Here is a 17,200-nt window from a genome sequence, read left to right on the forward strand (position 1 = left end):
AATGAAATAGCTCTTCAGAAATCTTGGGATTTCCTAGAATCCCCATCTGAATGTCATTTAAGAAGATTTGGCTTTGTAATTAACCGTTTCTGAGGGAGTTAAAAATATAAACAACTCAAATGTGGCATTTTTACAACCTTAATAAAACCAAATGCAACATTTACTAGGTATGCACTTTAACAAAAAGAAAAAGGTTGCCACAGCAAAACAGCAATCCTGGTAATTTTAAGTGAAACCGATGGTAATTGTAGAACAGCAAGGTGCATGCTATTGCCCTAAGAAAAATTCTGTCTTTGTCCTTTAATAGCAGAACTAGATAAAAACAAGAGATTACCGTGTAGAAACAGGCTGAAGTGCTCAGAAAAAAAAAAAACAAAGTAACTTCTCTACTGCATAGCAAATCCCATACCAAAAATGCCCCCCACCAGCCATGATCTTCAGCTCTCCTGAATGCCAGTGACTTTCCTAGAATTACTGTGGACTCAAAGAGATAAAGCTAATTCATGGATATATCCACGATGTGTTTCCTCAAGCAAAATGGACTGCTGTAGGAATAAGCATAGGCTAAGAACAGCTGTGGGAGGGAAGCAGTGGTGGCTGCTATGCCATAGCCAGAGGGAGATGACCTGTGTGCTCTCAGTGATTCTTTATGGTCCAATTTACAGAAGTATGGAATGAACTACAGCAGGGTGATGTTATTTGAACTTCTTTGGTTTTGTTAAAAAAAATAAAATAAAACGATTCTGGATAACTAAAAATTTTCTTCTGCCTATTTTGTAGCCCAGTTTAAAAAAAAAAAAACAAAAAAAAAAAACGTAGCATGAATTCTGAAATTAGGAAATGTTTTCTTTCTTATACTTCTTTCTCTTTCACTAAAAGAAAGCCACATTCCAGAATGGTCCATCTGGGACTGGATTCATGTTTTTTATTGTATTTTTTTTTCCTTTCTTTCATTAACAGAGAAAATAAAACACCAGAAAATCACTGACTCCAACACTGACCTCCTACAGAAGGTGCCTTGCTGTTACAAGTAGATACTGGCTGTGTAGATATAGCTGTGTGTTACCATGCCTGGTTAGATAAAGTGCTCCGAAATTAGGATCATATCATCATATGCGCTGTTTATTCCTTTCACAGCAAGGTAGAAATGAATTTGGAATAAGCCTTCCAAGATGACTTCAATCCTCTTCCTTTCCTAGCAGAAACTGATGTAGCTATCAGAGGCTGCAAGGGAATGCCATGTAACATTACCCATGTCAAGCTTTAGACTGCTGCACACAAAGAGCATTACGTTTTATGGCTCCTGCAGAATACTAGGGGATACTAATTTTACAGGTGCATTCTAGCAAACTGCAGTCCTTAATATCAGAATGTCATTAAAAATAATGCACTCCTTATGCCCGGGCAGTTAATTTAATATTAAATCAATAAAACATTTACTAGGACTGGTGAGAGGCATGGTTGCTGACAGGAGACTCAACTCATGGCAACAAATGTCTCCTCACCCTTTGCATACAGCTGCTGCTTTATTGTAGAAGACGTTTTTCGTCCTGACAAATCACCTCCCTAAGCCCTAATGAGTGCAGAAATTCAGAACATTTGTGGGACATTTATTACCAAGAAAATACAAGGGCCTTTTGGGAGATTTGAATCGACAGCAACAATCAGCTATGAGCCAAGCTCAGTCCAGCAGGGAACACAAAATGATTCTCTTGGCCACACTGAAAGAGATTGCAGCTCTTTCCAACTGGTTTCACCTCTGGGTATGAAGGTTGGGTGGAGCTCTTTCCTCCACTGACTTTCCACTGGTGGAGCTATTGCAGCCTCCATCAGGTTGCTGACAAAATTCTGAAATGACAGATTTTTGGGATAATACCCGTCACAAACTGTCTGCTGCTGAGCACAGCAAATCCCCTGGCACAGCAACCTCTTCTGCCCCAAAGTTACTTCCTGTTTTACAAGAGTCATCCCAGAAGTAATGCCTCTATTTATTTCCATGGAAACTACAACAGATAAAAGTGTGCAGTAGCAGTATTTGACAGAGAAACTTCTCAGCTACAGAACACTATTTTTGAACGCAGTCATCAACATTAGCTATGCATTTTCACTACTGATGAACAAGAGTTTGCATGCTGCACTCGTAACAATCTGCACAAGCGGAGGTGGCCCACTGTTACTGTCACCACTGCTGAAACACACCACCCACCACCTCACTGTGTGACATCCACTCTTCGGTCTCCATAAGCATTCAGCAATGTCAGTGGGCACATTTTTTTTCCACATGGAGGAATTCAATTCCCCCCCCTTTTCTCCATATGCATTTTCATGTCAAATGCAATTGTGCCAGGCTGCCCCTCTGCTGCCATCTGTCACACAGCAACAAAATGTGACAGGATATTGGCGAGAAGGCTCAACCTCTCCTGAAATACCATCAACACCTGCCTCTGACATCGTGGGACAACATCATAAAATGGGATGCATTACTTTTGGAACAACCCTCATATTTGAGCACAAAATCCAGAATTCTGCCAGTCAGCCTGATGGGTGATGTGCTATAGTGACATTAAGGGGATGACTGGGGAACACTGACTTCCATGAGCAGAACCATTTTGGTATAGTTCACTCAGAAATGCTCCCAGCAGACTCTCCTCCCAGCTGCTTCCAGGAGCAAGGACAGGGGTACATACAAGGCTGGTTTAAGAGTCTGGTCCTTGCCTGATGTGTCTGCCTGGATGATGAGGTACTTCCTCCTGTGTCTTCCCTAAACCCTGAGTATTTGGGACAAGTCAGGGCCTTAGCAGCAATGACTTCTCCTGACACTGCTGGTGTTATTTGTGTGATGAGCCTCTGCATTACGCTTACAGGAACACTTTAGCTGTGACCCACAAAGCCGAGCCCAGACACATTTAATATCAAACTCAATCCCTAGTAGCTTCCCTTAGACATCAGCATTCCAGCACGTGTAATATGATGAAAACAAATTTCGTGCCATGAAAGCAAAAATATGGGTAAGGTCTGGAAGCATATTTAGGATGTGGTTTTCATAAGCACTCAGCGCTGGTTTAACTCTGCTTCTATTACAGTCAAGGGTAAGTAAACCCCATTGACTTTAGTGGGAGCGGAATTAGGCCAGCACGGGGTGGTTTTGAAAATCCCACCCTTAGCTTTTATATAACGTAGAAAATAAGAATCACATGCAAACCTTCAGAGGGTAATTGGTCCATTAAAGCGCATATCGTCATTTATCTTAGCCACCATCTTCAAGCTGAAGATCTGCAGCACTGATAGATGTGGGCTGGTGACTGCTGGGGAACACCCTCAGGCCTGGGGGAAGTCACAGGGCCAGCTGAAAGCCATGCCTTGACACTGCTATCAGTAAATAACAACAAAGATTTTCTAAAAAACAAACATGCCTATAGAGCTACCTGCATTGAAGCGACAGAAGAGATTTCAATTGGAAGAACGAAAATCTTTATGTTCCACCTTTATGTTCCTTTGATCATCCTGATTTATGACAAAAATATCTCTGTGATGGGCAAACAAACCAATCCCTACATTTACCACCTGTCTTTTCAGTGAACTTGATAACATTCATACAGAAAAATATGGGTGAAAGCTTTTTTCACCAGCAGTTCACACACCAACCTGGAACACACTGTTCACCTGCCCATGATTCAGGAGAAGATGAAAAGGAGGAAAAAAACCCACTGTTGAAGGGGCTGTTCCCTGAAGCACAGCTTTGCAGTGTGTCACCGTTCACCACAGGAAGTCTCGGCAGTAGGCAGAGAGTGAGGTGGCCTTGGAGGGGTTGTGCAGGGGCAACTGCCTCTGCTTGTTCCCCAGGTGTGCGGGACCCTGGTGTGCACAGAAGTGAGTCAGGAGTGAGTTGTTCTCAGGCACCCAAGAAGCTCAAACATAGGGGCATCAGAACATGAAGGCATCTTTGTTGTGCAAGAGGTTGTGCTAGGTTTGTTCATGAGAACTAGCAGAACATAACACAAGGGGAATTCTGTATTTCATCACTGCTTTGACATCACCAGCGGTGACAGAAGGATATGGTCACCATGTTGTTTTCTGACCCCAAGTGCCCCAGCTCCAGCTGAACCTGGGAACTCCCCATGTGCTTGAATGAAAAGTGCTGTCAGCTTAATCCTAATGCTGTCAGCAGAGCATTTATCAAGCCAAAGTATCAGGTAGGGATAAAAACAACACGTGTCCTTCAGAGCAACACAGTCAGTGCTCCCCATTGCGCCCAAATCACTATTCACCCCTCTCTGCCCTGGTCTGGGCCTAGGCATGTTGATTACAAGCACTTTGCTGATACCTTGGCATCTGCTGGCTGATTGCTGTTCACTCCTGTTGTTGGGGCACAAGTGCCCCAGTAAAGCCTTACACGTTCTGATCATGTCAAGTCCTTGCTGCAGCAGGGCTCTGCAGCTCAGGCTCAGCTGTTGAAACAGCCACCGCTCTATGCTTCTTGGTCAAGCTCTGAGCGTAGCACTGGGAGCGCTCTGCAGAGACCCTGAGGTTCCCTGAGATGGGAGTAGGGTCAATCCCTGCTCTCGGATCTGCGCAGCAAGAAAAAAGCCACTGTGCACAAGTAGTAAGCAGTGCTGTGAACAGGGACTGGAGTCCTGGGGTTGGTGTTACCACTCTATCTAGGTTCGGGCTCCTAGCTTACCCCAGAAAGTGCCATGGATGTTTCTCAGCCATACCTGAAACTTTACTCACGCTGGGGAGACAGCTGTACCCAGCTACGGTCCCCAGCAGCTGTAACCCTCACTGGCTCTTCATCTAGCACATGAGAAGTGACCCCCGGAGACTTTGGGCTATTGAGGGAAAAGATGCTTTTATCATACATTTTTGCCATAGCAGACACGCAGGGCTCTTTGCCAAGTTCCTTCGTTCTTTCCCCTGCTTTATTTGCACAGATGTTTTTGCCAAGGCTTGTCATCAACTTGGGGAGGGGGCAGTTGAAAAAAAAATTAAAAAAAATAATAAAAATGACCGAACAAGTTGAAGAAATTGCAAATAGTAAATCTGGCACTCGCTAGGCCAAGCCCAATAAGTTGCTGAGGTTGTACTTTTCAGATTTGGCTTTAGTCTCTTGTAAATTTTCAGTTATTTTTAACCCACCTCTCTGAGAGAGCCTAGGAATGAGAAAGTAATCGTTTCATCAACTCAGGCTATATAAATCTCCTTGGGGTTTATTATTTGCTGTTTCATTTTACTGGCACAAGTGCTCCTACGAAAGTACAATAACCTCCTCATTGATTTACAACTTGGAAGCAGGCACACGCTGAAAAACCCAGCGTGCAGCACCTGAGGAAAAGTGCACCAAGTTAATTGAAAAGCTTCAGGAAACTGGAATTCCTCGCAGTGATACTGTCACATGCGTCAGTCGCCAGATGTAACTCCAATTTTCTGCTTTCATAATAAGAATTCAATCGATATCCCCAGAAATAAAAATCTGCAGCCAGAATAACAGCACATTTATCATTGGCAGGTTTAAGCCTTAGAACAGAGCTGTGTGCAGCTCTTAGTAAGTACTGTGGGTGCTTTATTTTCTTTTTTATGCATGTGTGGTTTTGTGCATGTACTTATGCATGTGCATTCCCACAGACATATACATATATATCTCCTGAGGAAGCCCAAGATTAGAAAGAGGATTTTGTCTCTGGAGAGCTCCCATAGTGTGAGTTCACATCAGTGCCCTCATGCCTTTTTTTTTACCCATTCTGTTCTTCCGCTGAGCCCACATCCCCATCTTTCTCTCACACAGATTTTCCTGCAGGCTGCCCACACACTTGAGCCGTGCAGTCATTTGCCAGGTACAGGGGATATTCTCCAAGAAGCCTTTGATTAGAAACACAGATGCTGTCAGCTGCCTGCTCCTTTATCAACATACCTACATACATCCCAGTGATAATGCTTTTGTTGTCTTTTGGATATCTAAGGATTGCAATCCTGCCCTGAAGGTGTGGCACCATAGAGTGTTATGGAAAACCAGGCAATAGGCATATATTAACACACTCTCTGCTTTCTGGAGGTGATAGCAAGACTTACTCTACAGAGGACCACAGCCAGACAGACACTGCTGAATGGCATTATTTTTATTCAAATTCAGAGGTTTCCTGGTTGGCAGGTGTCCCATGCTACTGAGTGAGGCTTTTATTTTATTGGGGTTGGATTCATCGTGCATTGCTGAACACAGTACAAAACTCCCACTTTCATGCTCCACACTCACAATTTGCCTTGGAAGGCAACATATAGCATCTCTAAACACAAGGCCACTTTGATTTCTATATGTAAGAAACAGGCTCTGCGTCACACTTCGGTGAGACCTTATCTGCATCTACAGGTTTACTGGTATATGAAGTCCCCAGCAGCGATTTAGCTCTTCTTGTAAAGATAGCAGGCATTTGCCTAATGTGAACATTCCCATGCAGATTTCATTAGGATGAAAAAAAAAGCCCCTTTGCTGTTTTCCAACAGCTTTTAAGCGATGTTTGGCTTTATATACTTAGACCAGAGTTGATTTATGAATCTTCCTGTTAAAAAGGACAGCTTCTGGATGATGCACAAGTGATCATTTCCTCCCACGTATCTGATATCTGCAATTCCCTTCCAGATTAAAAAAAACATTCAATGCAATGAAATCAATGTCCTCACTGGAGTTTAAATTCTTTCATATATTTTGCATTCAACACTCTTAATATGTTGCACTCACACGTGTGCACACAAGCATGAACCTATGTAGGTGAATAACATCTAAATAAAGTACACATTATAACAACATTGTTTGCTACATGGAGGCAAACACAGAAGACCACCAAGACTCATGGATACTTGCCAAGAACACAGGTTACTGCAACTTTCTTTGCCTGAAGCCAGTGCTGCAGCTCTCCCTCTGCATTCCCATCAGTGGGCCACAGCAGGAACCACATGCCAAAGCCAACCAGCACACAACAATGGCATGACCCCAACTTCCACCTATTTGACAACCAGCAGACCTTTGGTAACCATCAGGATTTCTACCAGATCCCTGGGCTTCCTGACGCTCAAAGTCCTAACTGAGCGCTGGTCCCAGGAGCAGCAGTAGGCTCATACCACGGCTGCGTGGGAGATCTGAGTACCTTCAACCAGGTCTTGGGACCAGCAGCAACATGTTTGTGACTCCAGCACCTTCCAAAACAAACCAGGCTGTTCTGATGTTAATGTACACCTCTCAGCGTTTGCTCTCAGTCTGCACAAAGCTAAGTTTAATATCAACAACAAAAACGGTGAAAATTTATAGCAACTTAATGATGTAGCTAAATATTGCCTTATCACCGTGTTAAACAGTTTAATCTTTGTTAGTAGCACACGTATTGCACTCAGAAGTAAAGCAACTCAAGTATGAGAAGCCAAATTACTTCTCAGATTTATTAGACATTTGATATGGGCTGACTTCCCCAGGCAAACAAAGCCCTTACGGGTAGCACAACCAGCACAAAAAGCCAGTCTGGAAATCGGTCCCTCCTCAGCACTGTCAGAAGATACCACAAGGCCGCAAACCTCCCCTCTGTCCACAAGTGCTTGGTGAGAAACACCATTCTCCTGCTGACTATCAGGAGGCTTCTCCCACCAGCTGCCATGTAAGGGCTGTGAACCTCTCCCACAGATGCAGAAGAATGACATCTGAGCTTGCTATGCCATTCAGATAAGTAGCATTTAGGTATTTTCCACAAAGTACACCTCTCACACCTGAGATCTTCTTCCCTCTTTAATCATTTGCCCAAATCGCACTGGTGCCTGATTTTCATGAGGCCAGATGGGTGAAATGCAGAAGAACGCATCTCACAGGAACAACTGACCTCCAGGAACAGAGTAATGAGGTAATTCTGAGGAGAGTGCCCATATTACTGTGCAGTCTGTGAGAAGAGCTAAGTCAACGAGTCAATCCAAAGTACTCTTCATATTAACCTGCCTCTAAAGTTTAGGTAAACTTCCTGATCGCTTAGACGTTCAATTTATTTTTAGGGAACTATTTCTAGTAAGTGGTTCAAGATGGATTATAGTTTAACTGGAAGCTTGGGAATAAAAAGATGGTCACAGGAAAGCTGGGTTCAATTCTTGCCTCTGCCACAGACTTCCTGTATAAATCAGGATGCATTGCACCGGGGGGTATTCACTTATCTAACTCAAAACATCTAATTTCAATGCCTATATTAAGAGCTCAGGCTTCCATTACAGTCAGTTGAGTGAACTAGGCTGGGCTGATTCAAAGGACTCTCAGGAGCAGTGCGCTTACCAGCTACACAAGGAGTAGAGGCTTCTAATCTGAGAGCATAAGGCAAACTCCAAAATACCCTCTGCCCTTCTGGCATCCTTGGAGCTCAGCCATCCAATATTTTGCAAGGAGTTTTAAAACATGAGACTTCACATACAACAGATTCAGCTCTAGACACTGTTGGGGCTTTTTTTTTTTTTTTTTTTTTAGGACTGTAAACTTCCCCTTCACAAACCATCCCATTTTGGATTGATGCTATATCAGAATCTGAAGATTGTGCTATTGAGCAGCCACTCAGAATCATGGGGTGATAAATTAAAACAGGAAATGGACCATTTCTACTATCAGGGTCACTGTTGTCAACTACTTACAGGGCAATTGACTTGTCAAGCTGTCTCTGAAAGCCAGAGCTCAGATTTCATTGCCTTTCACTTTTTTTTTGGAAGAATCTCATATAAGAGTCTCTGAACCCGTCTTTCATCCAGCTAGTTGGGAAATTCCAAGGATGAATCCTGCTCATAAATTGCAGAGCAGATGATGAGAGTCTCATTGAAGCTACTGTGTGGAAATATTAAGTACAAGTGCTGGAGATGTGCATACAAACAGATGAGGATTTGCTTGTGTGTCATTATCAGACGTGGATGACAACTTAAATAGTGAGAGATCATTTGGAAAAAATCCTAGAATACCTCTAGCATCAAGAAAGAGAAAGTTCTGTTGCTCCAAGGACAACAATCAAATCCACCTGTTAGAGAACCAACAGAAGAGCTGTGAACAGACCAAAACTCTTCCTACCTGCATTTTTGTATTTTTATGTAATGCACACACATATATATACCCGTACACATATGTAGACATGCAAAGTAGTTACAGACCAAAGGGAGATCAGTATTGCTTAAGAGCATTTGGTCAGCAGAAGAGAGATCCCCTGCTTTAATCAGCTTGCAGGCCAGAAGATACCAAGCAAGGCAGAAAAGCAACTTGCTTGGATATCATGCAACAGAGTAATGCCAGAGAGGAGAATTAGTTTCAAGAGCATCACTGTACGCGTGGGTCACGCTTCTACCCAAATTAGAGTTTCAGTTCTCCAAAATGGAGCAGCACAGAAACTCAAATGATCATAAAGGGAAATGCCACAATTACAAAAATGTGCTTGTTCCAAAACCAAAATTGCTCAGTGGTCAGCTAATAGATTTTTGCTGTTAAAGATTTCTTTTGCTGGTGCTGTTGCAGCAATTAAATTGAAAGGTTTCTGTTATGACATTGACATTCTTGTTTTTATTACTGATTAAAGTTTATTTTTCCTCTCCAGACAAAGCCACATGCACTTTCCATAGAATACCTGAGCTTCAGTGCAAATAATTTCTGGATGAAAAAGATTCTTTTGGAAAATAGCAACCAACGCTCATAATCATGGTTCAAAACCCAAACACACCCAGATGCGCTGTACGCTCATGTTATCTTTGGAGCAGCTTGAGTCTTTGTGGTGTCCTCATGTGATGGTTCTTAGGAAGGAGAAAGGTGAAATGAGAATGTGTAGAGCTTCTCTGCCTCGTCCTGCAGGAATGCCTCCTCACCCCTCCACCTCTAAAAAGGCAACTTTTCCTCCTAGTTCCATGCTTCCTACCACCTCACCCCCAGTTTACCCTCTTGTCATTTCCTCTTGCCCTCTTCCCGCCATATCATGTTTCCAGTTCAGAATCTGTAGATCCACAATTGTTTAAAAAGCAGCTCAAACTTCCAACTTATAAACATTGCTTCCTCTGTCTCCTGAATTTATTTTAATAGCTGATATTTGAGCCCATGGGATTGTTTTAACTAACACTGTATAGTCAGAAGGAATCACTTTCCTCCAGGCTAGCTCTAGGTCAATAGCATAAGGCAAGACCCCCTCACATTTCATTACCCAGGGATCAGATCCCCTTTCCCAATCCATCACTCTGAAGCTCGTTCCTCCTATTTCTCTCAGATTTGCCTGCATGATTCATGCAGTGCCAAATCAACAGTATATTTGCTTTTTTCTCAGTTCATTGTTTTTATTTGCTTACATGTTCCCTGTCATAGTTCAACTCATAAATCAACGCTGGTTTATTTTCTACAAACCCGTTGAAAGTTTGAGCCAGTTTCCACTGTTATGAAAGACTCCCAATACTACATGTCCTTTAACAGGTGGAAAATGTCTTAAGAGGCTGTTTGGATGAGAACGATTTTCTAAGACAAAGCAGTATTTATTTATGACTTAATCGAATTCCAAAACAAAGTAACAGTTCCCTGCACCAAATTATCTCCTTATGATGCTATCCCACTAACATATGGGTCTATTACTTAAATCAAAATTGTAACATTGAAACCATTTCTAGCTATTAAACTTGAGTAACTGATTACAGTAAATCAGCATTTCTGAGGTACTTTAACAGAGAATTTTTCCTTAAGACGACCACTAAATACCTACCCAAGCTAAATTTTGAATTAGAAAAGCAAGCAAAGAAACAAACAAACAAAAATCAAACCCCCAAAACTCTTTACTAAACCTTTATTTTTTTGGTTCAGAAGAGCTGCTGATTACCAAATTATCAGTGGAACAAAACCATCCCTTCTCTGGCAATCTAGATTTGGAGAAGACATTGCAAAGAGGAACCTCCAAACCTAAGTTTGGTGTGCATTACCCAGGTGAAAGCCTGGCTCAGCAGGCAAAGCCCAAACAGTTCCTGCCAGCAACCAGGTTCACTTATGCTACCTGGCCAGGTATAAAACGCAGCAGAGTGGAGGCCTGCCTTTGCAGCTGTATTTCACTTCCTCTCTGTACGGAACAGCATCTCACTGAGGTCACATTGCTGTTCTGAGGGCACAGAAGAGGGCCCTCATGTATCTCCCCACATCCTGATAAGTGGACAGGATGGTTCTCCTCCTCTCCACATTCCACGCTACAGTGGGATGCAGTGCCTGAGGCCATTTGGTGCCTCTTCCTCTCACTGGCTGACTTCAGCTTCCAGCTGTCAGCCAAGTGGAGTGCTTCAAACCTATGTGTTTCTCAAATTTTTATTTCTCACATGAACGACATTAGCCACAGGAAAGACATCTGTTTCCTGGTTAGGACACTGAGGATGCTCACTGGCAGTTCGGATGACAACCACGTGTCACAGGTTTAGTGTCTACATAGCAGAAAAGGAAAAGGTTGTGGTGTGGTGGTTTCTACTTGCAACTGCAGCTCCTTGGCCATAGGAGAAACGATCTACACCTCACCCTACCTGGTATCAGAAAGGGATTCTCAAACACTGTCCTTGCAAGAACTGCAGGCTTAAAATCAGCAGGCTTACCCCCCCTAGAATGGGACAAAGACTCTTTCCAGCTGCCAGACCACACTCAAAACAAAGTCTACAAGTCAGAAGTTTCTGATGTTGCCAGCTTTGAAGAAACATTACACTTCTGGATTTAAACAAATAACATCACAAGAAGACTGAAACACATTGAGAATCAGACTTCATGTTTAATGCATTGAAAATACATCCCATCATGAATGCTGATGAAAATCTTAGCAATTCTGTGGGCTGTGAAAGATTAGAAAATAATCAAGAATAACTGAAATGTTTAATTTCTGTAATGTGTCATTAGGATTTGGACATATAACATTTTCCAATATTTTTACTACAGTGAGAGTATGATTCTATACAGTATGTTGTTTTAGATGGGAAAGCTATAAGTTTTTTACTGAAAAATATTCCAAATCTTTGCTTTGACAATTTTGAGCTTCCCTACCTTGTTTTCTGTTCAGACAAAAAATTGATTTAAACTGACCCTTTCTTTAAGGCATTTCAGATTTGACACATAAACATTTTCCAACCACAGCACATTTACTTTGAAAAAGATTTCAACCGCTTTGGACTGTCGCAATGAAAAGCGGAGTGGTTAGGATAGCGTTTCACAGGTTTACAGTTAGAAGGATTATCATGGTGGAAAGAAACAATCAAAAATGAAATGCTCACCCATATCCTAGGCTCACAGTAAAAAACTCCAAAAGAGAAAAACCCTTCCCGGGGGCAGTCAGCCCTTAAACAGGATCCAAGAGAGGTGCAGCCAGGCTCCACCCCTTCTGCTCACACAGCTGAATTGCCTTCACCTGTGCTCCCAGGGCTGAGGGGGTCCTTTTCCCAGGTGCTCAATCAGCGGTTCAGGCCATGACTTAACAGCTCCTATACACTTGCACACAAGCTGCCATCTCACATCTAATCAACTATAGCTTTTTGCTTGATGGAATTACCAACATGGATCTGTTGTCCAAAATCCTTAACAAAAATACCTGAAATGATCTGCTGTAAAGTCTATAGAATTGGTTTCTTCTTTCTAATCACTAATTCTAGTGATTAGAAAGAAGAATGTAGAGCTAACTTGGATAAAAACACTCTAATCACTAGAATTAGATCACTAGATCACTAATCACTAGAATCTACATTCAGACCAAGTATCTGCAAATTCACAAGTTCACCAATGCCATTCAATAAACAATACAAGGAGGACGATAAACACAACTGAAAATTAAGAAAGCACGAAAAATTAGCATGCTCTTCATGGGCTTAGTTCTCATTTATTAAGTGCCATGTACTAATGCTTGTCATTGAGATGAATGGGAAGCAGTGTGTAAAAGCAAGACCAGATCCCTTCAGATGAAGGCAAGGGTATCTAGCAATGCAAGCAGAGAGCCGACAGCCCTGGCTTCATTGCCTTGATCCCTGAGACATGAAGCAAGATCAAGGTTAGTATCTCTGGTTAACATGCCATAGCCAAATGCACTGGTACAACATCTAATGAAACTCTGTGGGCCAGAACTGATAGTCTGTTCAAACAGACATTTCCTAACATCTTAAAGTATATTATTTACTTCTACTTTCTGTTTGCCAGAGAATGAATCTAACTCTCCCTACCAATTCTAATTAGACCAGGTAGAACAGCTGGAAAAAATAATCACATTTTCAGGCACACAGGCCTTTTCTGTGTAGGTCTGTATGCCCAAAAGCTGTTCCAGCTGTAGGAGCTGACCTAACAAACAAGACTGCCTTTACCTGTGAGCCTTGTCTGCCTTATGTCCATAGACAGTCCAAGCTACCGCAGCAGCACTGCCTTAACTGTGTTTTCAGACATTCCTGGCACAGCGAGACTTTAAGCTTAATTCTTACCTCTGGAAGTAACAACATACTGGAGGGCAATTAAAAACACACCAAAAAGAGCTCTTTCCTTCCATTTGTCCCTTTCTGAGCCTCCCCCACTGGAACCAAAATTTCATAAATCCAATTAGGAGGGGAGCTAGAAAGGTTTGGATTTCGTACACTCACCTTAAAAGACTGGATTATTTGCTGCAGCCCGAGACACACTGCGGGATGCCGCTGGTGGACATGGACCTGGGTCTGAGAATTCCTGCTTGCTACTATGAAAACGAGAGGTTCGTTGCAATGCACACAGACCCACTATTATTAATTTTGTCCAGCTTATGAGCAATTTTTGAATTGTTCGTCATTCTTTTTCAAAGTGATTTATGGGTTATAGGGAGAGAAAGAAGCAGGGGTTTTGTAAATAGTCCCTCCCTTTCATTCCATTTCAGCACATTAATTGCTCATTGTCTGTAATTGGAAACATAAAGTGCATTCCTACTCAGATCACATGCAGACAGCTGCCCTGATGTGACTCTTAATGTACAATAAACTTCTAGTGTGGTACCATGGACTTGCTTGTTTTAATAGAGCTAAACGTACATGGACTTTGCAATACACAGGAGTATGTCCAACATGTGCTTTTGGATGAAGAAAGATTATTTAAGTTTCCACTTCAAGAACATTCTTCCTCTCTGGACATGAATGTTTTAAGGAAATGACCTGAGTTCACATAAGTATCCTCAAGATCTCACCCTTCCAGCTTAAAGTCAAATGTTAGGGTAGTATCTGGCTTTCCTTCATTAAGGCAGGTCCTAGAACTCCCTCAGAAAAGAGAGAAGGAAAGAAAAATAAAGAAACATAAGTGGCTGTTGCTTAAATACGGAGAGTTTTCCACTTAACCAGGCTTATCTTTGTTTCTAAGCCCATTTAACTGTAAAGGGGTCTAATGCAACCACATGATTTTATTGGCTTGACAGCCAATTTCCCAGACTATAACTTGCCTTTAGGAAACATGGCTAAGAAAGCCAGGAATAGGCCATTAACTTCCACATCGCTGTGAATAAACAGCAAATGGATGGTTCTCACACACAGAAGGAAAGAGGAACAATTCTGTACTCCATACCTGAGCTCAGTCAGTATTAAAGAGATTCCTATTCAGCTAAGAATCTCGCTCTTGATTTTACAGTGTGAACTATTTATAAAGACCACAGCTAAATGAAACTCTTCCAGTAGTTTCAGAAGAAGTCAAATGAAAACAAGTTATTCTGAGTCAACCTTTATTGAGAGCACTAAGTAAAGAAAAGTCTTCAGGAGGAATATTAAGGACTAGAAACTGAATCCCTGGAAGAACTGTGGGCATGCTTTGGAAGACTCTTCGTGCCAGAAGAGGCATCTGAGCACTTGCAAATCACACTGTCTGCCAAACAAGGTAAGTTCAGAGATTTTACCTGAAGTAGCGTAGGAAAAACACAACTCATTTCTTTTACTAGCAGATTCATGAAATTGGAAACCTCCAGTGGTGAGTGGGAACAAGCAACTGGAGTGAGAAGCCTTGTCCCAAGCAGCATAGCTATTTGCAAAATGAATGCCTGCCTGCAGTGCATATTCCTCCTTCAGAGAGGCACAGATCTCCCCTCTGCTCCCTAGAGGCATCAGCACACTAAAACCAGCTTAAATTTTACCAGAGTCAGTGAGCTCATAAGAAGGAAGAAGTGCTCAAAAGTGTGCTGTCACCTGAGTGCAGCAGAAGATAGAGAAGCTGAAATCCTGACTCAGGACCACGTGTTGCCAGATAAAGCATGTCAATGATCTGAGGGAATTTGAAAGAGTTAAAACATCCAGGGAGAAGTGTGTTTATTTCAAAGCTCACAGAAGCCCTTCAAATGAAGAAATACAGCTCTTCATCTCTGAATGCATATAGATCTGAGCCTGAAAGAAAATGTTTTCAAAAACCTGTTATTAAAGTAGAGGCCACACAGGAAAGGCTGAAACAAAGAAGATATTTTCATTACCAATGCTAAATTCATGATCTATACTTCTGTCATTTGCAATACACTGCTCTTGCTAGGTGTTGCACAGATAAGCAGCAGAACGTTGCCCTCAGTCTCTGCAAGGAATACAGAAATATATGCACTAAATGTCCACTTAGACCTCCCTCTTCTTTTTCTTAGACAAAAAACATTATCTTATGCAACTACCCTGTCCTGGTTATTTTCGACTTAGACTTTTATTCGTTTTCATTTGTTGAATAGTAAACAAAAACTGGCATGCTGCGAGAAAAATGATTGCCTCAATAGAAAAGTGCCCATTTATGTCATCCCACAATTATTTCAAGCACTATAGTTGAGGTTAGTCCCTCCAAGGCATGTACAAATTGCAAATACACACAAATAATAATGCTCCTACTTTTGGAAAATGTGAAGCCCTTTGTTTTGGAAAGGTTGTTCCTATTATTTGTGGCTTGCAACTGTCATCATTATTCAAGCCTTGTCTTCTTTCATGATTGTTCTGGAGCTACTGGGTGCTTGAGAACTTCCCCAAAATTAATATACTTCAAAGAACCAGACATTTTGTATATAGCTTAATTACAGCCTATATAATTAAGTTTTAAAATGATAAAAACTCTTTTGTGCCATACGTGTACTCAGGCTTCAGCTCACAGGCAAGCTACTACATATCATCCGATGGAGCAAAGGGCCAAGAAATTCCATTTCATTAATTGTTTCCTCCAAATCTCAAATGTAATTACATATTTTCCAGGGACCTTTGACATTTTCACACTGTGGCTTGGAATCTGATCATACCCTGAAGTAAACTGTCTGGCTGGTCAGAGACTCAGGAATTAAGGTCTCTAGCGAGGTAGACTTGGCCTTTTTCAGACTCCAGAAAAAAAAAGGACTAGGCTGTGGAGGTCTGGGTCAGATTTTGTTATCAGAGCCTTGAAAGGAAACAGAAAGAGATGAAGAGCTGAGCTCTTATCTCATGTAATTGCTCTTACAGAAATCAGAAAAGGCACCAGAATAAAGAGAAGTCTTTTTCAAATCAGTCAAGGCTGCCTTGTAGGAGCTAAAGGGATTTTTGAACCTCGTTCCTAATTAACCTCCTTGGATTTTGTGCTCAGGTTTCTGGATTCTGTTTTTGAGCACAAAGCCAAGCCATGGTGAACACAAACGTGACCCAGTGAGACATAACGTTCACGCACCAGACTCTTCCAAGAAACATCCCAAAAGGTTGATGCTGCTAGGAGTGGGCACCAGGGGCTTCATGCCATCACACTCATTCAGGACAGGCACATCTGTGCTCTACCAGAAGCAACAGTGATTTTATTAATGAGCTACTCTATACTAATAAGCAAACCATGAATGAACTCTCACTGCTTGAGAATCCACTGATTCACAGTAGTTGGTCCAGCCCTCCATTTAGGTTATTCAGGAGAGTTTGATGTGCACACATATGCAAAAACATGATATACATGTCCATCATGTACATGTTAGCAAACAGTTTATTTACTGTTTTGCAAACCGTATGCCAGGCATCAATGCAATCAATCTGGTACTTCTGCAAGTGCAAAATTCACATGAAAATACAATTCTTATTGTAGTACCACATGCTGGTTTTCTTTCCACCTCAAAACACTTTTCCTGTGTTGCTTTGGATGACAAACCTCTCAGACAAAACATCTTTCTTCAAAATTTTGCTCTAGTTTCCTTTACCTCTGTGAACAGGATAGCAGCACCTTATTAGAGACAAAATTGATGAGCCTCCATGAATCATTACTTGGAGC

General features: G+C 41.9%; 1 protein-coding gene across 1 annotated transcript in view; it reads right to left on the reverse strand.

The window, feature by feature from the left end:
• Positions 1-17,200, reverse strand: part of HAO1 (hydroxyacid oxidase 1) — a 390,969-nt gene that overhangs the window by 50,754 nt on the left and 323,015 nt on the right. The window lies entirely within an intron of this gene.

Source organism: Lagopus muta, chromosome 2 (assembly GCF_023343835.1).
Source record: "Lagopus muta isolate bLagMut1 chromosome 2, bLagMut1 primary, whole genome shotgun sequence".
Lineage (NCBI taxonomy): Eukaryota > Metazoa > Chordata > Aves > Galliformes > Phasianidae > Lagopus > Lagopus muta.